This window comes from Manacus vitellinus, unplaced genomic scaffold (assembly GCF_001715985.3).
Source record: "Manacus vitellinus isolate BGI_N305 unplaced genomic scaffold, ASM171598v3 scaffold_27_pilon, whole genome shotgun sequence".
NCBI classification, from domain to species: domain Eukaryota; kingdom Metazoa; phylum Chordata; class Aves; order Passeriformes; family Pipridae; genus Manacus; species Manacus vitellinus.
This window is the reverse complement of record NW_021940039.1, coordinates 2,432,914-2,456,763: the sequence shown is the minus strand read 5'-3', so window position 1 is coordinate 2,456,763 and position 23,850 is coordinate 2,432,914. Positions and strand designations below refer to the sequence as shown.

The following is a 23,850-nucleotide window of genomic DNA, read 5'->3' as shown; positions in this document are numbered from 1 at the left end:
CCCCTCTCCATAGGTGTCCCTTCACTAGAAACCTGTCTGTGCACTGCACCAGCTGCAGCGACCCTAAAGGACTAAACCTGAGCAGGATTTGGTTGTTGTGTTGTGGTTGGAATCACATTCTCACTGCAGATGTAAAGTTGATGATTTGCTAATGGTCATAAGGAGGGGCTGTATCCCTCTGACCGGATCTTGTCCCTTCTTGCAAATTCTGATGGACTGTGAGGGAAAACACTGTGTTTTTTGGATCACCCCTGGAGCTGCAGCCCAGCCCCACGGGTAGGTGCCGGTGACTGCGTCGCTCCCTCCTTCCTACAAACAAAACTTGTTTGAAACTTCATTTGTCTGCTCCTCAATTATCCTCTCCTTCTGCGCCTCCCTCCGTTTAGCCGTGCTCACGCCATCAATACATGCCCATGCTTAATGAAACATTATTGCTTAGGTTTAATTGTCTTCTAATTAAGTGAAATAAAATTCTGCGCGGCGGTGGCGGCAGCGCCTCTCCCGTCTGTGGATTCTGCTGTGGTTCCACCTGAGCCCGTGGTGGGGCTGTTCAGGGGTGATGGACAGCAGCAGCCACCTCCTCTGAATCTGCTGCTCCTCTATATCCTCCTGGTTAAATTAGATTAATTTCCAGGCTTAGAGCACCCTTTTTGGGGACAAATTTAAGCATTTGGTAATGCTGCTGGGGTTATTGCTTCAGCACAACCCTGCTGAAAGACACCTGGGCAAGACAAAAACAGGGCATGCAAGTGTAGCACTGAATTTTTGACTCTTGTCTGAGCACGGTTTCTACTCTTAATGCATCATTAACATGGTTTCCTGCATTGCATTCAGTTCCCATTACAGCACTCAGTTCCGTCTGTTAATTTTGGTATGTTGATATTTTTGTTGTCAGCAGTTTTTTTCTTTTTTGAAGCATATAAAACCATTAGTGTGAAAGAAGATTAAAAAGATACATTACAATTAAAATGTTAATGAAATCGGCATCATACAACTTTTGAAACCATTTAGGCATTAATCTTTCTTGGTCTCATGTCCATTAACTCGGGCGATTCTTATTCCACACTGACCCCTGCTGAGAGAGTCGTGCTATAATTGGATTTTTTAAGAACTGGGGGGAAGAAAAGGAGGGCGAGAGAAAAGCCTTGGGAAAAAGTGGAAGTTGGGAAGGTTGCCTTAGCTTTCTGCATGGTGTCCATGGAAATGAACCTCGTATAAACCAGCCCCACGGTTCCATCGCTTCCGAGTCCTGTGTTCTCCCCACCGGGCAAGTCTTGCCTGGGAAGCTGGGAATGCTGGTGTTGGAGGCTGGGGCAGAGCTCTGGGAAGTGCTGGGCTCCTTGGCAGCTGGCTGTCACCGTGACCTTGGGCAGGACACGAGCACCAGGCTCTGCTTTGGTTGATCCCAGTGTAATGTGAGCAGGGCCGGAGCCGGATGGTGAGAAGCCTTTTTAAGGCTCTCGGAGGAAGGGAATGGGAGAACAGCAAGTAATCACTTGCTGTTATGGCTTCAGCTTTCCCCCGTTCCTCCAGAATAGTATTTCTACATTTTATCTGTTTTGGGTTGGTTTTTTTTTTAAGTAGCTCCTTTTCAGCTTACACAATATTTGGGTGAGGGCCAGCCCCCCCCTCCCCAGGAGAAAGAGGAGGATTGACTAATTCCCAGGCTGTGTAGTGAATCCAACAACGGGACTTCTTGACTCATCAGACAGCTCCCAGGATCTGTGCCACAGCTCCAGCAAGGCCATGGGCTGTGCTTGGCTGCTCCAAGGTCCAGCCCATCCAGAACACTCTGTGCTGGTCAGTCTGAGGCTTAGACTCACTCCTGGGCACCTTCTCCAGAGCTTTGCCTGTGCTGTCCAAGAACTTCACATCTCCTGCACCTCCTGTGGGATGCTGGATAAACTGGGAAGGGCAGGTCCTTTAGTGAAGAACACAACTGTCCTTCCCAGCATGGGGACGGGGTTTGGAGTTGTTGGGAGGGTGGGTGTGCTGCTGTCCGGGCAGGGATGTGCCTTGGGAGTGGATGAGCTGGAAGTCGAAGGATGAGAACATCCCGCTGAGGGAGGAGTGGAGTACCAGCCCAGCTCATGTTTATGCTGCAAGCATGAATTTTATTTTTATTTTTTTTTTTATAAAGAAAAAAGCCAAAGAGCACTGTGGAAGCTGCAGAGTTGTTGTCTCCCAGCCGCTCCGCTCTCCTCCCCACTCGCTGTTCCGTGTGTTACCACGCAGGCAGGGGAGCAGGGAGGGATGCTGGTGGGCTGACTGGGAAGCCCACTGGAGCTGAAACATCTGCAGGGCTCGGGAGAACACGCTGGAAGTCTTTGGGGGCTGGGTTCATGCCTTGTGAAGTGAGCCATGAAGCACAGAGCGTGCTGCTGGCACCGCATCACAGGGACGCGGGTGTTGGACGGCCGGGGAGATGGAAGTGCTTTCTTGGAGCCATGGAATAGCTCTTTGCACACACCAGAGCCTGGGGTTTAATTGTTTTATTCCCTTTTTATGTGGGTAAAAAAACCAATTTATAATGTTGTTGTTTTGTGTCAAGGCATCTCGTGGATTTATAACCTGAGAGAATTTGGAGTGAGGATCCAGAATCTTCAAATAATGGCAGGAATGGGGGAGACCTTGCCCAGAGTGTGACCCATCCATGTCCCAACTCGTGCAGTTGGATGAACTGGGGATGTGTTTTGGCACAGGGGAGTGGTTTGTGCCTTTGGGTGAAACCCAACAGTGTTTATGCCACTCAAGTTAAACTGCCTTTGGGAAGGGAAAGGAAACCAGTCCACAATATCTCGGTGTGTTTGACCTGTCTCTGCCTTCCCATGCTACAGTCCCACTGGGATCCTGTACAAGGAGAGAATTCCTGGGAGCAGGAAAGCTGGCAGGCTCCTGAGGGTTACCTGGAGGTCTGGTTCAGAAGCCCTCAGAGGTGCAGGCAGGTGATGACCACCAGGATGGAGGTGGGAGCTCTGGTGGGTGTCACACTCTCCTTTTCCTGCGTGAGCTCCCCCTGCTCTTCCATCTCTCTGGGTGGTGGCAGACGTGCAGGCAGGGAACAAAGGCACTACTGTCTGGAATTCCTGCCTTATTTTATTGATGTGCAGTGGCAGTTGTAGGCCAAGGGAGAGGGAGCAAGAAAAAGCAGCCCTAGACATTCCCAGTGCGTGTCTGTGGCCCGGCACACAGGTGGGATTTCTAGCAAGGTGCATTTCTGTGCTGCAGATTGAGCACACCAGAATCAATATCTGAGTCGTCCAATAAAATCTGTGGGAATTTCATTTCAACTCATTGCAAGCAATCTAATAACTGGTTTTTCAGGCAACTGTTAGGTTGTTTGGTTTTTTGAGGTTTTTTTTTTTTTGGTGGTGTTTTTCCCTGTGCAACTGTAAAAATGTAGATTGAGCCCAATGTACTTGTAGTGCTTTGGTCTGGCAGTGTGAGCACTGAGCCCAAGGCTGGTTTGCTGTGGGGTCAGGCAGTGAGGGCTGGAGAACCTGTGCCACCAGCTCAAGGGGCCTGGCTCTGGGTGGTTTTCAGGTCTACTGATGGTGGCAATGCTTCTACTTCCAGACTGCAGCACTTTTATATCCTTACATGGTGGTGTTAGGATTTCTACTCCCATGTCCTTGAAGGTTCATGAATCAGTTTGGGGAGGAGCCTGAAATGCCCCATCCTGTTCTGCTCCCCAGCTGGGACCAACCTGGAGAGGAGCACAGGATTGGCTGCATCTTGAGTATCCATCCCTCTTCCTGGGCTGTCCAACAGTCCCAGCTCAAGACCCTTCCCAGGCTTGGGAAAGCACCTGGGCATTCCCTTGGGAGTCTGTGGCCACAGCAGAGCAGCTGGAGGTACCTGAGCCATGTGGTATCTCCATGAGTATTTCTACAATCCAGTTTAGGAAGTTTCCTCATTTACCTCCCCTTTAAGATCCCAAACTGGCTGTTGCCTCGTTTGTGAGTGCCTTAGGAGAGGTGTATCCTGCAGTACTTGCTGACTGATCTGGATTTGGCACAAGAAATGATGCAGAAGGGAGGATTTAACTTCTTGCAGTGGGACTTGGAGGGGGTGGAGAAACCAAGTGAACCTGCAGCGTGAGCATGTCTGGTCCAGTCCATCACCCCACCACCAAGCTTAATTTTTTTTTTTTGCTTGGCCACCATCAAAATACAGAGGACCACTCCATGTACACGTGTCCACTGGTGATGTCCACAGTGCGTAGTGTTGATTTTCAAGGGATTTTAAACAGCAAAAATATCCCAGTGGCCTTTACTGCTCTCTTGTAAGGTTTTAGAAAGTGAGTCATGATTTGTACGTTCTTTGCAGCCCTTGCACCTTCAAACTGGTATTCCCCCCCCCCCTAGAATTCTTCAAGCACTTTCTGTGCAGTTCAATTGCAACATATTTATAAAGCAACACAAGTCAATGCCAAGTGCCAGCCCAGTTGCAACCATGCTCCTGCAGCCTCCCTTGGCCGTGCATCACGGATAAGTGCTGTTGGAATGGTTTGGGTGTCCCACAGTCTGTCCCCTCCCCACCCTCCAGCCTGCTCCTGGCCTCCTGCGTGCCTCAGGAATGTTATGTAAAGCGTGATGTGCAGCATTAGCAACAGAAGTATTTGGTTCAGGCGGTTCCCGAGGCGGTTCCCACACCCTCGTGATCTCCGGAGCACACGTGCCGACGGCTGCCGGTGTTCGCTGGCACTTTGGAGAAGGTTTCCCTCTTGGCATCCAGGTGATGGTGGATTTGGAGCTTAGGAATTGAGTCTGGTGGTACCGGTGTGGATGGAGGTGTCAGTCTGGGGGAAGGAAGGGAGAGATTCGCTGGCAGACCCGTCGGAGGGAGGCTGGAGTGAGGTGTGGCGAGGAACTGCTGGACGCTCGTTAAAAGGTACGGAAAGGAGAGGATGGGATGGGGTGGAGGATTGTTGGAGGATTAACCTTCTTCCAGGTGGGGTGTTCTGGGACCTGACAACACACTGCCACACTGTCTGCCAGGATGGGGATGGAGGGTTTGTGCCCACAGTGCCAGAGCATCTGTTGGCACAGCTGGTGTGTGAAGACCCTGCAGAAACATCTGAGCGTGTTCGCGGGCTAATGACACTGTGACAGCCAAGCCACCAAGGGATGAGTGTCTGCAGAAATGCTCCCTGAAATGCTTTGTAGCTGGTCTGTGGTCTGAGAACTTTCCCTGCTGTTCTCCTGCCTGTTGCTGGATGTGGTTGGACAAACTCTGCAAGTTCCCAAAACTTGTTGATGAGGGGAATGATCCCGTGTGTCTGTGGTGGTTTCACACCAAGGGCAGTGGTTGAGCTGACATCTGAGAGGCTGTTTTCTCCTTGCCCTGACTGCACAGATCTGATATTTGAATTTTAGTCTTCGTTTTGTAGGTGGGAGAAGAACCACCCACCCTCCAGGCTGAATGATGCCCTGTTGTGTGTCACAGGCGTGGGTAGCACTGGCTGGACTATACGTACTTTCTGCATGTGGTCCATGGGCAGAGGCTGTGGGCACTGACTGTCTCTGGGGCACATCCTGGTGTTGGCACTGCAAGGCAACGCTCTTGGGAGCACAGCCTACACCGTGGATCCTGCTTCATGCTTCCCTCCAGATCTGAGGCAATGGATTGATCTGAGAGTTTCTTTGCCTCTCGTACGACTCCTGTATTTTATCGCCTCGTGCGAGGGCTGTCCCAGGAACCTCTCTCTTGTAGTTCAGGGAAGGTTAGCTCAGGTTTAAACCACTTGGTTGTGGTTGTTTAGTCTTAGTGACATATTAAGTATTTAATATCCAAGTGCATTAGCTTCCCACCCACATCCCCCGCTGCAGATGGGTTGAGGGAAATCGTCGGTGCCCACATCTATTAGGATGTTGCCCGGCATACTTGTATAAATGGCTTCCTCCTGGACCTCTGCTTTTATGTTTAGTTCCTGACCTAATTAGCCATGAACGATGGCGTTGGTGGAGATCTTGTGGCTGCATCAAACAGGGAGATTTCGGGAAGATCACTGCCTGCCAGAGGGGACACCTGGCACGGTGGGATGTGGCAGCGGCGTCACAGCCGTGATCCCTGGTGGCTCTGCAGCCAACTGGGCCAGAGCAGTAATAACCCAGCCTAACCAGTGTCCCCAGTCCCTGGTGGCAGGTAGGCCATGCCCTGGTGCTGCCACCTCCCCTCGGTGCTGGTGTGAGCAGAGAACCCGCCTTAATTGCTGCGGTGCATCTGATTGTGTTACAGCTTAATTTCCAGGTCCTTGCTTAACTCGTGCAGTACATCAGAGGCTCTTGTGAAATGTAATGTGCTGGAGCAGCAGCACAGGAAAAAGCTCTGCCTTCTGTGAAGCCAGACTGTTGCAGCGTAATTTGTTTTGTAAGATTTTGAAAGGCAGTGTTGCAATCTGTAACAGTAGAATAGTGGGAAGATGGTCAGGTGGTTCTTGGGACTTCAACAGACAGATTTCATGTCTGTGTGTTTTTGCAACACCTTTCTATAAAGGGAAACATAATTTAAAATATGATTACTTAGTGTTGTAACAGTCTTCTCAAACGTTTTTGCATTATGCAGAGATCATTATCAGAGGCTGATATTAACTTGCAAAGAATATTATGCAAATCATTCTCCTGTTCTTCTAAAAAGAAATTTCCTTCATAATGCAAAGCGTGACAAAAAAAATTGTGCAGAGGCTTTTGGCAAAATTACATTCAGAAGATGTAACAGTTTTTCTGCTTACTAGCACAATCCGTTTCTGCCTTTCCACTGGATTTGCTCAACTCAAGCTGATAAAGGCTGAATTTTAAAATGAGGGCTGGGGTTGGGGGGAGTGTGTTGTACCTCGTGGGTTCAGGAATAGACAGGGAGGTGTTTTGTGCTTAGATCGGTGTTTCAGATCTGTCCTGACAGTGATTACAGGCTCTGATGGTTCTCAGCTGTTCCTCGCTCTGGAATTATTTGGTGGTGTTTCGTATTCCGTGGGTTTGGGGTGCACAGCATCACCCTCACCCTGAGCAGTGCCCTGGGGGTACCAGGCTGAGATTCACCTTACAGGTCAGACTGCCCAGATGTGCAGTATTACCCATTTATGGCTCTGTTTGGCCCCTCATCCTGAATGGGGGGCACTGTGAGTGATGGGAGGCTGGACCACGAACACCGGAGGTGGGATGGGTGGCCCTGCCCTGAGGCCTCCCAGCCTTCCAGAATCCCAGAATCGCTGAGGTTGGAAAAGACCCCTAAGATTGAGTCCACCCTGATCCCCAACTTGTCCCCCAGCCCAGAGCACTCAGTGCCACGTCCAGTCCTTCCCTTGGACACCCCCAGGGATGGGGACTCCACCACCTCCCTGGGCAGCCCCTTCCAATACCTGACCACCCTTTCCAGCAAGAAATTCCTCCTGATGTCCAACCTGAACTTCTCCTGGCACAGCATGAGGCCGTTTCCTCTTATCCTGGTGTTACCTGGGAGAAGAGGCCAATCCCACCTCTCTACAACATCCTTTCAGGTGAAGCAAGAAGGTCTTACCTGAGCTTCCCTTTTCTCCAACCTTGGCATCTTCCTTAGATTTCTCCAAGCATCAGCATGTTCCTGGAGGTAATCCTGGCCTGGCTGAAGTCATTGAGGATTTTACCACTGACTTCATCCCTCCTCCATATATTTTTTGTGTGTGCTACAAACTGGTTTTATCAGTTCAGAGCTGCCCCATTTCTTGCACAGAAACCAGACTCTCCTAAAATCGAGCGGATTGTTTTAGAGGTTTTGGATGTTCTGCTGTTGTTATGGATTGATTGACAAAAATAGACCCTAATAAATATTGTAAATGACTAAAATATTTGCAGGCTGTGCATTGCAGTCAGATTTGGAAAAGCTCATTTGCTGTAGAGCCCCGTTTTCCAGGCACTTAACACCAATTTATAAAAATGTACCATTTGTCCTGAATTTTTTTAAGGCATTTCTCAATACAAATTTGATTGAGAAAAGTCAGTAATATTCAGGCATGTAGATTGAATTACAGCGTTATAAAATGGCAGGCAGAGTTCTCCCGAAGATGGGAAGTTTTCAGGCTCCTTTTCTTGTGTCTGGTTAGATAACTCAATATTTAAAAATCAACCCAAATTAGATAAATAAGCTGGAAGTTGTAGTTAGCATTCGTCAAGCAACTTAGGCTGGATGTTCCAGCCCTGAGTGACTCCACCTCTAGCTGCAGGGTTTCCCTGTTATGAACGGGTGAATACTAATCCTTGTTTATTCCCTGCTGCAGAGAAGTGGATTTATCCGGAGTTTTCTGCCTTGAAAAGGAGCCCTCGGTGCGAGCGGGGTTGGGTGGGATGCACCCCTTGAATTCCACCCTTCACACCTTCTACCAACACCAAATACCTTTTCTGGGTGACACAGGGGAACTTTTTAACACCCCGAAAGTGGCCCCAGGGTGTGGTTGGGGTGTGATAATCAGAGCAGTGAGGCATTCCATGAGTTGGCTCTGCCCTGTGCTTCCCTGGGCATCTCCCGGGGTCAGACTCACTCCCGAAGGGAGCTGCTGGTTGGGTGTGGAACCCAGGGATGAATTACTGGGAAAGGGTGACTTTTTTTTTTTTTTTCCCCAAAGATTGTTTGGAAGGATGAATCAAAGCAGGGAGGTGTTTTATTCTAAACAGGATGGCAGAAAGGAATCTTTTTATCTCCTGGGTTTCTTTGTTTCTGGAATGTTTGGTAACGCAGACTTGCTGGTGGAGCAGTGACAGACACATTCGTGCAGATCTCCTTCTGGTGCCCCCTTGAAAAGGCTGATGCTGCCAAACACAAATATTTAGCTCTAAACTTTTGTGGGGTTTTTTTTTCTCCCAAGGATGCCTCCTTTTGACTGTATTTCTTGGAGTTTTATGGTATTTCTTAGAAGAGCATTTGCAGTGCTGATTATCAAGGCCAGGTTGGACAGGGCTTGGAGCAACCTGGGCTAGTGGAAGGTGTCCCTGCCCATGGCAGGGGGTGGGAACAAGCTGAGCTTTAAGGTCCCTTCCAACCCAAACCATTCTGGGATTCTGTGATTCCCTTTGTTTTCCCCCTTTTCCCAGTTAACCTCATTTCAGACTGTTCATATCCACAGTGGCTTTTATTCTTTACTGCTCTACAGGTTTTCTATTCCTACCTGCCTCACTATAACCATGTTCTCACCATCAGTCATTAATAAAACCAAAGCAGAGGCCAGCGTGATCTGCTGCTCCCTCTGTGTCTGCTGGAGGGAAACTCTTCCCAACAGAGGGAAAATTACAGCTGGTTATGGAAATCATGGGGAAGGGAAAAAAATAGGATTCACACCTGGTTTAATTTGTGGGTTTATGTCTTGGATATAAGTTATACCAATGCATAGCACAGGTTATTTTAATGTGAATTATGGGCTTGCCCTTCTCTGAGCATGATGCCGCCTCATGATGTGGGAGCAGATATTATAACCTTGAAGAATCTTGTAGGACATAAAAGTTTTAATTAAAAATCTGGCTTGGTAGAGGGTATTTTGGTTTAGTATGAATGTCTTCATTTCTTTTGAAAAAAGAATTAAATGAAACCCTCAGTATTCCTCCTTTTTTTTTTTTTTTTCCCCTCTTTTTGATTTCCGCATATTTATTCTTGAAGTCGGAGCATTAGAAAATAATTGAGTAAAACAAAATCCACAAGGCTTCAAATTACCTCTAGCTTAATGTTTTATTTAAGAGGTTTGCTAACTGACATTCTTTATAATGAATTAGGTCACGCGGCTCTAAAGAGTGTTGTCAGGGGGGGGGGTTTTTTTCTTTTTTACATTTAAATTTGAGGCTGCTTCCCTTGAAACTTGGGCTCTGCCGCTGGAGCCGGGCGCGGCTGCGACTCCCCGGCTCGGGGAATCTCGCTCTAATTATTCTCAATCACACTTGTGCAAATGAATATATCCATGTTTGGAGGATCGAAGTGGTGTTGTCATGGCAATCTCCGTTAAGGTCATGAGAAACTCATGGATATTGTTCGCCGCCTCTCCCGGGAGGCTTCTTTCCCTACCTTTGTGGAACCGTGGGGTTTGCAGGGGTTGGGGAATAAGTTTAAAGCGCGGTTTTGGAGTGATTTGGTTGAAGGGGTTCGCTGTCTCCTGCTGGGGTTCAGAGGAAGGGGGTGGTGGGCTCGTGGCTCACTGGTCACCCTTCTCTGGGCACCAGATCCCAACCAGATCCCATGGACCAGGCTTGCTCTGGAAGGTGAAATCCTTATAAGTCTCCGGGGCAGCAGAAGGGACCCGTTTGGTCGGTGCTGGTTGATGGGGCTCAGTGTTCTGGGATGGGATTTGACTTGGGTTAGTTTTGCTTACACCTACTTAAAAAAAAACAAAACAAAAAACCCTAAAAACAACTACAAAACCCTCAAAACAACAACAATGAAACAAAAACAACAACGAAACAAAAACAACAACAAAAAAACCCCCAAACAAACAAAACTAACTCTGTTTTCTTTCAGGCCAGGTCCGGTGAGCGACCTGGTCTAGTGGAAGGTGTCCCTGCCCACGGCGGGAGGTTGGAATGAGATGAACTCTAAGATCCCTTCCAACCCAAACCATTCCATGATGCTGTGATTCTTAATTTCAGGGGTGGTGGTAGCTGGAGGTGTAGCAATAGGAAGATGTCCCTGTCCCCCAGCATGGCTGGGACTGGCACCTTGAGCCCGTCCCTTCCCTCGGTGTCCGTAGGATTGCCGGGAGCGCTGGTGGTGCTGGAGGCACGGAGGGTGCTGAGTGCTGCAGTCACTGCAGAGGAGTGTGGGCAGGGACACGCGTGCCCTGCTTGGCCAGAGCTCTCCTCTCCTAAAAGAGATGGTGGCAGAGCCACAGCTGGTTTTATTTGGGTTCTGGAAGGTAAGGAAGTGATAACAAGGTGCAGCGAGGGGTTTGCAGCTGCAAATGGGGGTCTTTGCGAACTTGGAGTTGTGAAATCTTAAATTAGCTTTAATTCTAATTTAAAGGGGGGAAAAAAGTGTAACATCAATCCAAACAGTTCATTTTATTTAATAACTTGTATGGAGACGTTTTGCATGTTTGGATGCAGCAGCAACACCAATGACTTTACACATGTCTGGTGTGGTAGGACAAAGGAATTCACTGAAATTGGAGTTCACTAAAATTGGAATTTGCTAATATTGGCATTTAGCAAGTCTTGGTTGAGGTGATCCGTGTAGCCGTGGGTTTATGGTTCTATATTTCCGAGTTATTTTTTGTTTTTAAAAAAGACCCAGGTGCCACAAAGAAAACATAACCACAAATAAATGGTTTTGATAGAGAGCCATCAAAGCATTTTGATTTGCAACTGAATTCATGTTAAATCAGCCTAATCCCAAATATACATACATATGTGTATATTTATACATACCCAAAGATACACAGATATACACACACACACACCCATCTTCCTGTGAGCCTTTAGACAGCTCTGGCACCTCCCTGTGCAATTTTTTTATGTGCAGGTTGCTTGGTTTGAAAGACCTGACATTATTTAATGATTGGTATCAATACTCTACAGAAAGGTATGAGATCCATGTTGAAAATTAAAAGAAAATCTGAAACTTTATTGGCTGTAGAAGAGAGGTGACTGTGCCTGCAGGGTGCTGGCTGAGCCTGTTATGTTATGTGTGTTATCAGCACCTAATTCCTTCTGGTTGCTGTGCCTTTCAAGGTGTTGAGCCTCAGTGATCTCGTCCTCTCACACCCAACATGTCCTCACCCATCAGGGGAAGAAAACAGGTTTTCACGGGTTTTTGCACCTGGCAGGTTTTCAAACAGGTTCTCCCGTCCCTGCAAGGCCCAGCTCACAGAACCCCTGCCCTGTCTGGCTTTGCCCCTGCCCATGGAGTGTCCTGGCATGGGGAGGGTCCTGCACGTGGCAGGGGACACCCCGGGCCGTCACCTCTGCCCTGACACTTGTCTGGGTCCGTTTGGACCTGACTTTCTTTAGAACTTGACAAACATGTTGGGTTAAAGGGTTTTAAACTGGAATTTTAGGTAGTCAGAGAAGGGTTTCCATGTTTCCAGTGCAGCGATCAGTTGGGTTTAAAAACCCAACAGAACACGAAGCAAGTGGAAATTATAATTAAAGGGCTATTTACATTCAAAGAATTATCTTAAGTTGTTCTTTCTCTGCTTTCTGCAGAGGAGATGGAGCATAGTCTGGGCTGGTTTTCTCAGTTGACCTTCTGGCACATGGGATTTCTCAATGACTCTGTACTTCCAGGTCTCCAGGACCTGCCCAAATAACCTCTAAATAACCTATTCTGACCTATTCGGTCTTGTCCACCCAACACCTGCAGAAGTGGCCAGTGAGCTGCTGCCCTGTGCGAGGGGCTCTGTGTCTGATGAGGTTTAAAAAAGGCACGGGGGAGCCTTTAATGCTGGGAAAGCCATCAACTGCAGCTTCTGCAGTATTTAACGGGGCTCCAAAACCCCCTGATTATCCCTCCCGTTGGCTTTTGTCGATCGCTCGCTCGGCTAACGTGTTCCTTTCAGCCTTGGTGACAATAAAATGTGAGTAAGCAGAAAACTCAAATTTCTGAACGATGGCTCGTGGCGATTTCCTAATTTCCTGAGTGAGCAGAGGCTTCTTGGCGCTTCGTTCCTGTGCCAGAAAGACTATTTGCTCATACAAAGTTCTTCATTGTAATAGGAAAAAATCTATTTGATTACTTTCATGTCAGCATGCATGTCTAATGGCTTAGAAGTTATTGCAGCCATAAAATATACAGTATCATTTCTCTCTCACTCTGAAATTTGACAGGATTAATATAGTCAGCATGAAATCTTAGTCATAAAGTCGACCATAAGTGATGGTAAAATTAGCTGCTGAAATCGTCTGCTTATGGAAAGCATCTTCTGTTTTTCCTTCTGGGAAAAAATATCAAGGGGCTGCTGTGTGGATGGGAACAGAGCGTTTGCTCTGATGCAGAGATGGCCATTTCATCTCCTGCTGTTCTCATGAGGGACATCTGTGGTGTCCCCAACAGCCTGGGGTGTGGTTTGACAGCCCCTTCATCACCGGTGGGGCAGTGGAGGTGCTGGTGGGGCTGAGCTTTGTGTCCAGCCCAGCAGTGATGGGGGATTGTACCTCTCCTGAAAGTCATTCCCTGTGTGAGCCAAAGTGAATTTCACTGCAGGGCCTGAAAGTATTCCCTGTCAGAGGCTGGGCTTTGGGTTAGAACCTGGGGTTTGTGGTGTCCCCATTGACAATGTGTGTTCTCCAGCAGTGGGTGATGTTTGATTCATCTCATGATGCCCTGATTTATCTCAAGCAGAGCAGGCCTCGTCATGGTTGAAAAGCTGTTTCTTTCCATGGTGCAGTGCTCCAGTGAGTTTGGAGGGAGGTGAGGCCCAGCTGAGGTGGTCTTCCATGGGCTTTACTGGATGCTCTTCCTGCTGGTGCAACCCACCACCTTCTTGGTCACCCGCTGTCCTCCTTGCACAGTCCCCTTGGGAAATGGGCTGGTCACCTTCACTAAGGGCAGAAACACCCTGTAGGAACCACCTTGCTCTGAGCTGAGATTGAGAAACCTCTGCTTGAAAGCTGAGTTTCCTCCTGCTGAGTGACTGCGTTGGGAGCCAGCGGGGCTGGAAGAGCAGATGGCCAGAACAGCCGCTCCTTCCTGCTCACCCACCTCCAAACCTGCCCTTGGAAGTGCAGATGAAGGGCTGGGGTTAGGCAGGCATGTGATCCTTCACCAGCCCAGCCTTTGAACTCCTCGTTAATGGTTTTGTTTCATGACATCTCGTTTCGACTGCGTTGGGTAAGGTGCCCATAGCAGCTTTTTCTGCTTATGAAGCTCATTCCAGAAAGAATTAGGGAGCTTGGTGCTGGTATCTTTAACATCTACTGTAAAATTAGACCAAGGGAAGACACCATCTTGCATCTGGGCATTAACTACCCGTTCCATAGGTCCCACAACAGGGTTTTGTTGCCAGTCCTTGACCCGCTTGGCTTTGCAAGGGGAAATTTCTCCTTCCCCTTGAGCAAAGACATGCAGGATTTTGCTCATCCAGGGGATCTCGGGGGTCCCTGATCTTGTATCTGGATGCTCCCACCTCTGCTGGAAGCTGTCCTGCTGGTTTCACTCGTTCTGCCTGCCTTGGCAGCCCAGTGTGAAAAGTTAATATCTGGTCATTGGTTTTGGCTGCATCTCCAAGGCAACTTCATTCATAGGCAGCTCCCGGTTCATACCGATCCGGACATGCCTAGATGACTAACTCCCTTCTCCTGTTACATCCCAGAAGAGCTGTTAACTCCTTCAGCCCAGGTAGGTGTGATACAGCAGGGAATGGGCAGACAGGGAGGGTGGATGCCATAAACAACCAGCAGATCCGACCTGCTCCATCCTTTCTGCTTTGGTTTCTTTCCCAGCGCTTTGTTCGGCCCGGAGAGCAAAGAGCTCGTCGCTGTTTAGGATCCTTCTCAGTGCTGAAAGGTCTCAGACTAAGTTTGTTTCTCCTGGAATTATTATGCTTCGTTATCCTTTGGTTTGGGCAGAACGTTGCCTTCGGCATCTACACTTACTGCAAAATTTTGTTGGGGAAAAAAAAAGGAACTTGGCCGCGCGCTGGCAGCGCGCCCTGAGATGCAGCAAAAATTTAATTCTGCATTTCATGCAAACCAAGGGAGGATTTTCCTCCAAGGGGCAGGTGATGAGGTGAGACCACCACATTCCCAGGTGCGTTCAGGGTCTGTGAGCCCCGAGGTGGAGCCGTAGCAGGTTAAATGTGGGGACACCCCGGTCCCTCGCTGATGCGCCTGTGTCTGTGTGTTTGTCAGATACAGATTTCCAACCCTCAGGGACTCCTTTGATTCTCACCAAAAGATGTAGGAAGGAGGAAAATGAGCCAGACTCTGGGGTTTTTGCTGTTTTTTCTCTCACAGCAGTGCTGAGAGGGGATGTTGCAGTAGATGAGGATTTGTCCTTAAAATCCACAGCGCTCGCTGGGATGGGTCCTGGAGCTCCAGTCCCCAGGAAAGCATCCGACTCCAGGAAGGAGTGGGACTGGGAGAGGGCCAGAGCAGGTCTGCTTCACACCAGCATCAAGCAAAGTTTGACTTGAACTTGCTGGGCATCATAGAATCATGGAGTGATTTGGGCTGGAAGGGACCTTAAAGCTCATCTCATTCCAACACCTCTGTCGTGAGCAGGGAACCTTGCACTTGACCAGGTTGCTGGGATGTGATGCTGCCCTCTCCCTTCATGTGTTTGAATACTGACATGGTCCATGTCATGGTGCTGCTTTGGAGGTCCTGGAGGTGATTTGGCAGGAGCATAGGCACAGGGAGGAGAAGCACACTGGGTTTTAGTGGTCACATCCGTGCCCTCTGTGCAGCCTAAGTGGGGCATCTCAGCAGGAATCAAGGGTCAAGATCCCCCTGGGGATCACTGAGATGTACAAACCTGAAACCCTGTTAATTTTTTAATGCATTTTGGGAGATCTGTTACGCTGAAACATCAGGCAGAGGATTAAACACGCCGGGAATATGAACCTGCCGTGAGTCGGGATCGTGCCTGTGCTGTGGGATGAGGCTGTGGCTGTGGTGGTACCTGTGGAAGAGTTAATTAGACATGGGAGAGATTATCCCAAGGACCTGGGGTGCAACTTGGTTGGAGAGCATCTCCCAAAAACCCACTGCCTGGCCAGCCTCCCTCTTCCAGGTGCTGCTTTCCCTTCCTGGAGAGGAAAACCTTCTGTCGGACTCTGTAGCTGCTCTAACTCTTAAATTTTAATAATAGATTACCATTAGTATCAGCCTTATATAATGCACAGCTCATTATTGCTTACTCAGAATAATTTCACAGCCTCCTTATAGAACCTTGGAACTTTATTTGCTGAGTATAAAATATGCAGAAATGCATGAATAGCTTTAAGACTTGGTACCCTAAACTAATACAGTGTGCTGCCTTTTTTTTTTCCCTGCACCATGATTGAAGTCAAATTAACATATTTACCTTCAGTGCTCCCAGGAGTAGCGTTAAAAAATTCAAGAGGTGATTCAGAATAGTCTCCGATTTACTGTGTTTAAAGCTGGATTTCATTTCTCAGTAAGACCAAGCAAACACTTGACTCCCCTTCAGCTTTCCAGCCTCTTTCCCCCCTGTGCAGGTCCTTGGACTCAGCAACAGATGGGAGCAGTGGTATTACCGCTGCCTTCCCAAAAGGAAGCTTTTTATTTTATTTTATTGGTTTTTCAGGATGGGGGAGAAAGCAGGGGCAGAGAAAAAGAGAGGAAATGAGTTATAACTAATGGCCCAGAAGTGTAGCTGCTGTTTTAATATGGAATAAGGAAAAGTATGGAGGGTGGTTTCTGTCTTTGTGCCTGCAGGCTCTGGCTCCCTGTGTGATGTTGGGTATTATGTTATCCTGCTCTGCCTCAGTTTATCTCTCTGTCATAAGTGTTTCCTTGGACAAATCACGGACCTTAATTTTTACTCTATGTTGAGGTCTTCCCAGGAAGAAATGCCATGTAAATGTGAGGTAGGAAATGGAAATGGTTGCTTTATTGCCCAGTGGTTTATTCTTACCAATGATACCCAGGCACTGTCCTGCCTGTGCCGTGATTTATTCCTGCAGCTGCAGGGCAGTTCCTTTAGCTCCAAGGATTTCAGACCCCACAACAGTTGGGTTCAGGGAGGTAAATCCTGCACCACACCCCCCAGGATGAACTTGGACCCTGTCACTTTTCCCAGCCAAGTAATGAATGTTCCAGGGAGAGGGTCTGTGTGAGGACCTTTTACTCAGCTGGGGCCACTCGGTACCCTCTGAGTGGGACAAATCAGCAGATTCTCTTCACCACGGATCAGAGATACTGCAGTGGGGGTTTTTCCATGCCTGCTGCTAGATTAGGAAGTTATTTCAGCAGATGTTGTTTCCTAAGAAAATGGGTTAATGCCTGGTGGTTAGAACGGTGTGGCAAAAAAGCCTATTTGTGTGAGGTTTTGGCTAATTGCCTCGCAAGAGTTACGGAGCGTTGCAGCAAATTTCCTGGATTTCGCAATTGCGATGGTTCTGGTTTAACTGGCCAGAAGGATTTGCAAAAATGCACAAAGAAATGGAAAAATAGAGGCAAAGCACTTGCTGTCTTGCTGCAAAAGAGCTGAAGGGCCTTGTGGCTGGGGTGAAAAGTCTCCAGGTTTAAGCGAGTGAGTGAGACTCGGGGTCGAATAGTTTTCAGGGGTTTGTAGAATTCCAGAACAGTTTGGGTTGGAAGGGACCTTAAAGATCATCCAGTTCCACCCCCTGCCATGGGCAGGGACACCTTCCATAGACCAGGTTGCTCCAAGTCCCATCCAACCTGGCCTTGAACACTTCCAGGGATGGGGCAGGACTGCTCCCCACCACTGCCTTGGCTCATGGGACCGGTCCCACTGGCACTGATGGAACTGGGAGCTGCTCCAAGCTGGGAGGGCAGGGAGGAGTTTCCATCTGCACTCAGGGAAGGCAGCAGTTCAGTAAAATGGGCCAGTGCACAGGAAAATGCAAATCAAGTGTTGTTATTTCCAAGAGAATCACTGTGAAAAGACTTTTTACTGTGTAGATGAACCGGTGGGGCTGGAAAGGAACCTGGGGCTCTCTCCTTTGCTGTCCAACTTCGTGATGCTGCAGGGAAAGTTGACCATCCTTCAGCCTCTCCTGCCATTCCTGTGCCATGGAGAAAACCCATTTTTGGGCAAGAATTCCCAAAGCCACGTGCGGGCACAGCCCCGGGTCGGGGGCCAACACCGCTTCCCCTGCTGCTGCTTAAATCACTAATTAGATTCCATCTGAGCAGTAACATAAACCAGAAATAAATGGACTTGGCTTCCTAAACTTAGCACTTAAATATTTTCCCAGGCTGGAAAAAAAAAGAAACCCACAACATTTGCTTTCCATGCAAAACATATAAATCTTGGAAAAGTTCCCGAAGTTGCGTGTTTAACTTTTCGGATCCGTGCGTTTGTGGGATAGGAGTGGTTATTCCCCTGCATAATTATTTTTCTTTTTAGGAAGCTGAAATGTTTGTGAGGAGGACATTTTAAGTGGGGATGAAGAAGAGTGAAGGGAGAGTCAGGTTGGATGGTGATGGCTTTGCTGTCACTGTTGGAAAGGAAGCACCTTCCCCTCATCCCCTCCCCGCCAGGATTAACCACAAATGCTGCTTTTACCGTTGTGTTTCGGGGCTGTTTCTGCTTGTCTGATGAGTTGTAGTGAAACATGTGTCTGGTTGTTGGTTTCTTTTTAATCCTACGACAGTACAAGAGCTGTTACTGGAGTTTATTTAAAGTCTTTGCATAGTTAAGATTGTGGCTGCTGTACAAAATGCAGGCTCGCCCCTCCTTCCCGAAGCTCTGCTGCAGCTGGATGCTCCTTTATTTCCTGCACTCCCTCTCCCCTGTGCTCACCTCATGAGAGACCCCACTGTAACTGTTTAAATGCAGAGATACAGGGCATAGATGTATTTTGATATAAAATCACTGTTTCTCATAGAATCCCCAAGGAGATGCTGGGGAGGCCCATCACTGTGGGTGACATGATGCACAACCTGCACTGGCATCATCCTGCCCTGTCCTGGGGGTGCAGGTGGGCAGCACCCCCAGTCCCACTGTGGCACTGGGATGCAGTCAGGAATGGGGTTGGAGATGAAGAAGCAGGTCTGTGGTGACTTTCCTGCCTGGAACAGGACAGGTTTTGGCACGAGGGCAGCTGAGATGAGTTTTGTGGGCTCCTTATTTGATGGACTGTCAAAACAAGATTGTCAGGGTTTCTCAGGGCTGGGATACGGTGGGGGTGGAGTGCACCAAGCAGGAATTTCCCCAGGCTGGTGGTGTGCTCAAGGAGGAGGCTTCCCAGCACACTGACCCTTCGTGAACGCCACGAAAACACACTTTGAAAGAAGCTGGAAAATAAAATCTCCTCTAGGGAGAAAAAAAAACCCCAATACCCATCCTCAGCTTCTCCCCACGGCACTCTGTGCCTTGCTGTCATTGCAGGCCCTATTCCAGAGCTGGAGATGTCAAATTTATTTGTGTTCTCCTAACACCTTTCTGTTTCATAACAGTAATCACTCCTGGGTTTGGCCGGGAGGCAGCGGAGCCGCCGTGCTCCCTGTAATCCAGGAGTGAATCAAAGCAACTTTTTACAAAACAAGATTCTCTTCTCGCTGTTGCAAAAGAGCTTTGGGGAAATCTGGTTTTTGTGGTTAAGGATCTTACTCTGATGCACAAGGAAAATTATGTGTAGCTTTTATTTGGCCCAAAGGATTCTTACAACATTATCCGTATTTCCTTTAATTTGTGGGATTTCTAGTAAATGGGCTTAAAAATAGGTCTGGGCAGGGTGCCAGGGTACATAAGAAGAGCAGAAAAGCTTTGCAGGCTGTGAGCAGCTCGCTTTCACTTCTCCCTCGGCGCGGGCAGGGGGCACGGAGCGGTTGCTCACCTTTTGGGGTTAAAATTTAATGGCGTCTCTGGAATTCTTTGGAAGTTGATATTGCAGAAAAGATCTTTTTAACTCTTTCTTAGAGCTGATGTCATGTCATTGTTGAGCTGGACACGGGTTCTGGGAAGGGGCAGGACGAGCTGTAGCACCAGGGGAGGACGAGGACAGGGCTGGGGAACCCTCACCCGCTCACCGCTGGAATTTGGGAACCCCGGAATGCCGATGTACATGTAGGAGCAGAACATGATGTTTATAAACATGGTTTTTTTATTTCTTTCCACTCTTCACTCTCAGAAGTCTCTTTAAGCCTTTTGTTAAACGGGAGGAATCTCATAAGGGAGCGGTGATGGCTTGGAGCAGCTGCCGAGTGCCCGGCTCCCTTCCGTGATATTTACCTCCCTTTGCAAAATCAGTCTTGGTTCAAGTGACTCAAAAATGCATTTTTCCCTGGGGACAGCCACCCATAAAAGCCTTTCATTAAGACCCGGTGGGTTTATACAGCTGGAGTCCCAGTGGGAAGGGGAAGGTAAGTGGGAAAGGATCCGGCCGGGCCGTGTGGGATCCAGCCTGCCCCGCTCCGCCTTCCTCTGCTGGGCCAGGGGGCCTCGTGGCTTCCCAAAAGTTGTGGGGTTTGTCCTACTCCTGTAAAATTCAGTTCATTTGATTTTAATTAAATCTTTGGGCCCAAATCTGTAAAAGTTTGGTTTGAGTCCCGTGGATGCTGCGCCTCTGTGTTGTGAGCGGCTTCTTGGGAGAGGATGAGGAGGAGCAGGGAGATGGATGTAAAGAGGAGCAGAGAGAGGGATGAAGACTGGGGAGGTTTTGAGCTTCCTGGGAACAACAGAAGTGTTGTTCAGGATCAGTGTCTAGGAGTGGGGAGCTCTTGAACTAAAAACGTGCATTTTCACTTATTGGTGGTGATGAGATTCCATAAAATCCAGAGGATTTTGTGATGCCTGATGCAGAAGCAAGTGGTCCGAGGGAAATTATTTATGCTGTTGGCAGTAATGTACTAATAACTCTTTTTATCCAAGGGTATTGAGGAGCTTTACAGGCATAAAGTCTTCTGATGCCTCTGTGAATTGGGGGAAGTGAGCTCAACTTGGCTGTGCAGGTGAGGACACCAGGCCTCGTGCCTGTTTCCACCCTGGAAACATCCTGGCTTCTCAGCTGGTGCCACACTTTTCCCTAAAAGTGGATAAATTGAGAGTTGTTGTGGAAACCAATCCTCCAGGATGGTGGTGGCTGGGGACTGAAGTCCCACGAGCCATTCCCAACACCACACAGTTCCCCAGCATCCTTTCCGGGGAGGCAGGTGAATTTGCTGGAGCTCCTAAATTAAGGGATAACATTTGGGATGTATCTGGAGAGCCCACGGCTCCCTGATGCTACCTCAGAAATCATCTGTTCCCTCTGGACGTGCCAGTGCCCCAGAACACCTCTTTTCCCATTAAACCTCGGGATGGAGCAGCTCCCAGCCCTGGAACTGCTCTGCCTCCCAAAGCCCCGACCTCCAGCCAACCCAACACAGGGGCACAAGTTCACGCTCGAGCTGATTCTTCAAATTTGCCTCCTTAGCTGGGGATCAGCTTTCCCGGCCGCGCCGCAGGGAAAGGCTCCTGTTGTTTCTCCAAAGACCAAGGTTAAATGAGTGGCTGCAGCCCAGTTTGGTGGGAAAGGCAGGTTTTTAGGGGAGATGAGCTGAAATTCCCAGGAGGTCACGGCCAGAGTTCACCAAGGTCCATCACCAGGGTTGGGGCTGGGATGTGTCATCTCCCCTCTTAAAACAGTGTCATCCTGCTGCTCACAACATGAGCCCCTTGGATTTCTCTTTTTAAAAATAATCAGGTTTGTGCGTGCGGTTCGGGGTTGGTTTTGTTTTGGAGTTTTTTTTTCTTCCTTTTAAAAAGATTTTTTTAACAGCGAGCCAGCAAATTTAATATTTTTTTCAGTGTCTTGGCTGTGTTGTGATTTACATTTGATTTTTAGGCATAATTAGAAATGCAAGTGGAGCGCTTTGTGTTTTACCTCTGCTTCAACTATTTATGGCATGGTATGCAAATGAGGCGAGCTATGAATATTAAAGATTAGAGTGTGTTACAAAGTATCACTGTCTTTAATGAGTTCGGTAATGGGCACAGGCTCTGCGTAGACTTTAATATGGAGGTATTTTATGTTGTGTGCCGGCTCGGCGCTCCGCAGCTCTCCGTGCAGGCTTTGGTTACATCCCAGGAGAGCAGGGCTGGGATTTAAACCCTCTCCAGCCCCGGCTGCAATAGGTAGGTGAGATTTCCGAGCGTTCCCATGACAAAGGCGGCTGCGGCTGGCGAAGGGTGGTGCTGATGGATTATTTCACGGGGACTCTCCCCCGGTTTCCCGGCGAGGTCAATCCCTTTTCCGTCTGCTGCAGCCTCCGAGATGGATCCGAGAATATGAAAGCGCTCGGCGACCTTTCAAGGTGCTTTTGCAGCACTGGGAGGGAATCTTAAACACGCTCCTGCCAAAATGGAGCTGCTGCTCCCGACAGCACAGGCACCCCGAGAAACCTGTCCAGACACCCCTGGCCAGTTGGGATTGGTGACAGAGAGTTATCTGGGGGGTTATTGGCGTGTCTGAAGGAACATCTCACCCACTGGATAGAGGGGTGGGAATGGATTAACCCCTTCTTGATGCAGAAGTCTGGGCAGCCCAGTGTTAGCTTTAAACCGGTGACTGGTTTCAGCGTTTTATCTCTAAACCAGTGACCGGTTTTAGCTCTTAAATCCGTGTCTTCTCTCTGAACCGGCCGCTGGTTTTATCACAAACCGGCGTCAGAGTTCTAAAAAAGAGGAAGGTGGCGGTGCTTTGGGGTGCAGCAGTGCACACCAGAGGTTTAATCCACGAAGCAGCAGCTCTGCTGAGCGCCGGGGTCCCCGGAGGGGCTGCGGGAGGTGGGGGGGAAAAAGCAGCCAGATATGGAAAGCCAACGGATTTTATTCCAAATGGGGCTTGGGGAGGGTGGGCGGTGGGGAGGGAGAATGAAGCATGCCCCAGGGAGCGTGCTTTTCAGATTTGAGGTATTTAAATTACAAATTTTGATGAGGGAGATTGTCAGCAGTATTCAAAACAGTGCTTAAATTCTTTTGAAACACTGTCGAGCTGTGCTGTGGCAGTTGAAAAGTTTGGCACACAGGAACTTGGCCCAGAAGTTGCTGCTTGGGTTTTTTCCTTTAAAACTCAATTCATCTGTATTCAAGTGTCCCACATGCTTAAGGAAAAAAAAAAAAAAAAAGCAGCAGGCTCACAGTGGTTTGAGACAGACCCTTCCCTGCAAGAGAAGCTGCAAAAGTGATTGATCTCTGATATTAGAGGGGGTTCTATGTTGGTTAATCAGCATTAATAAGTATTTATACTTTGAAAAAAGAAGTTTTATGGTGTTTGTGCCTGCTCATAAAAACAACGAGCACACTAAGCTGGGATTTAACATATTTTGTGATCCACTGGATTATTAATCCATATGCATTAGTTATCCTTGGTTTTTTTGGATGATTGATTGGTGTTTGTTGTGGGATCAGCTCAGTGTTTGCAGCACGTTGTGAATATTGGGGAGAAATTTTTGCCTTCAACCTCTGACCCTCCTCTGCTGCATAAGGTAAAACCCTCTGTAAAACCCTCAAATTTAAGGAATGTCTGTGCTGGGCTCTCCCAGGGACTGCACAGCAGCACAGAACTTGTCACATGTTGGTGTTGGCTCAGAAGATGCAGTTGACCATATTATATATATATATATAAAATATATTAACCATATATGATTTGTATTCTCATATTTCATATATATAATCATAGAATTATCCTCATCATCACCTATATAATACAACGTTCTGGGCTGCAGTGCTGTCTGGGGGTGTTTTAGGGTGTGCTACAGAAATAGGCACATTCTGAAGCTTTGGGCACAATTTGTTGCCTCGGTGAAGGGTTTTGTTGCAGGAGCAGAGGAGGCAAAAATGAAGTCAGTGTTGAGGCTCCTGTACTGTCCTGCAGTGATCCTGGGAGCAGAGATCAGTCTGGAGGGGTTTTCCCTCTGGGAAGGGGGGAGAGAGGGAATTGTTTGCCAAAGTACAGGCAGTAAATGCAGTGTACGAAAAATGCAGGTTTTCAGCTTTGCCTTCATCTGCCTGGGGAAAGTGGGCATCAGGCTGAGGGGAGCATCTCATGGCACCAATTTTAGGTTTTTCAGGGTTTTTGCTTAATGACCAAACCCCTTGTTTTTGAAGAACCTCCTGTGCAGTCTCATATTTGCTCCTCTAAGCCCAGAAGCGCAGAGTTAAATGTCTGCAGTCTATAACCTCCCTTGTCTGCAAGCTTATATTTCCATTAAGGATCAAGCTCGGATGCAATTGTAGCTTTGCTTTATAGACTATTAAAAGTTT

General features: G+C 48.2%; 1 protein-coding gene across 1 annotated transcript in view; it reads left to right on the top strand.

Moving 5' to 3' along the window:
- The first annotated feature begins 21,618 nt into the window (after window positions 1-21,618).
- NACC2 (NACC family member 2) overlaps window positions 21,619-23,850 on the top strand; it is a 28,870-nt gene continuing 26,638 nt past the window's right edge. The window contains 1 exon segment of the mRNA XM_018074371.2: window positions 21,619-21,720. The gene's annotated coding sequence lies outside the window, so the exon portion shown is untranslated.